The sequence below is a fragment of the Wasmannia auropunctata genome, unplaced genomic scaffold (genome assembly GCF_000956235.1).
Source record: "Wasmannia auropunctata unplaced genomic scaffold, wasmannia.A_1.0 LD336078.1, whole genome shotgun sequence".
NCBI classification, from domain to species: domain Eukaryota; kingdom Metazoa; phylum Arthropoda; class Insecta; order Hymenoptera; family Formicidae; genus Wasmannia; species Wasmannia auropunctata.
In genome coordinates this window covers 1,188,900-1,190,102 of record NW_012026812.1, presented here as the reverse complement: position 1 = coordinate 1,190,102, position 1,203 = coordinate 1,188,900, and positions in this window count along the sequence as shown.

Here is a 1,203-nt window from a genome sequence, read left to right as displayed (position 1 = left end):
CCTCCCGTTGCGCACGGGCCCCACCGTCCCGCCCCGCGATATCGCTGCCCCCGCGTTCACGGGCCCACCCTGCCGTCCTAACCCGCGCTATTGAAACAACCGTAACTTTGAAAAATGCTTTTACGAAACTGCTATCGAACCGCCAATCGAACCGATACAGCTGATCTGTTCAACCGATACAGCTGATCTGTTCAACCGATACATTTGATCTGTCGAACTGCCTGTTGAACCGATACCACTGTTCTGTCGAACCGATACCGCTGTTCTGTCGAACCGCCTGTCAAACCGCCTGACAGTTCAATCGAACCGCTATTAGTTTAACTACAATGAAAATCATATTCTTTCGCGACCTTCATTAGTTAGATATTTTATACGAATCAAGATAAAAATGAATGTGTCAGCATTCTCAATGTCGTGGTAATGTCACGAAGACACATAGTATGAAACCATCATCAAACCGCCTATCGAACCGATACCTCTGAATCACCTATCGAACCGATACCGCTGATCAATCGAACCGATGCACCTGTTCTGTCAAACCGATACCGCTGATCTGTCAAACTGCGTGTCTGTTCAATCGAACCGCCTGTCGAACCGCCTGTCTGTTCTATCAAACTGTTATCCGTGGAATAAAAACATTAAAAATGTAAAAAAACCGCCAAGTATATTTTTTAACGTTATTATCTCGAAAAAAATTGTTGTATCAAATTTAAAAAAATGAGACCTTTGTATTATCTTAAATATTTAACACATCTCGAAAAAAAACTGTTGTATTTAAAAAAATGCAAGTGGTATTAACCTCAATGTATAACACAATCTCGAAAAATTATTTTGTATAATATAAAATAATATCTCGAAAAAAATTGTTGTATCAAATTGAAAAAAATGAGACTTTTGTATCATCTTAAATATATAATACGACCTCAAAAAAAAGACTGTTGTTAAATTATTAAAAAAACTAAATTCTAATGGTATTATTTTAAATGTATAATACGACCTAAAAAAAAAAAATTATTAAATTAAAATAAACGCAAGTGGCATTATTTTCATGTATAACACGATTATGCAAAATTATTTTGCAAATAATATATCTCAAAAAAAACTATTTTACCAAATTAAACAAACAAAATCCAAGTTGTATTACCTCCAACGTATACATGAATTTTCAAAAAAGTTTATTTTTAAAAATCGAAAATATAATAC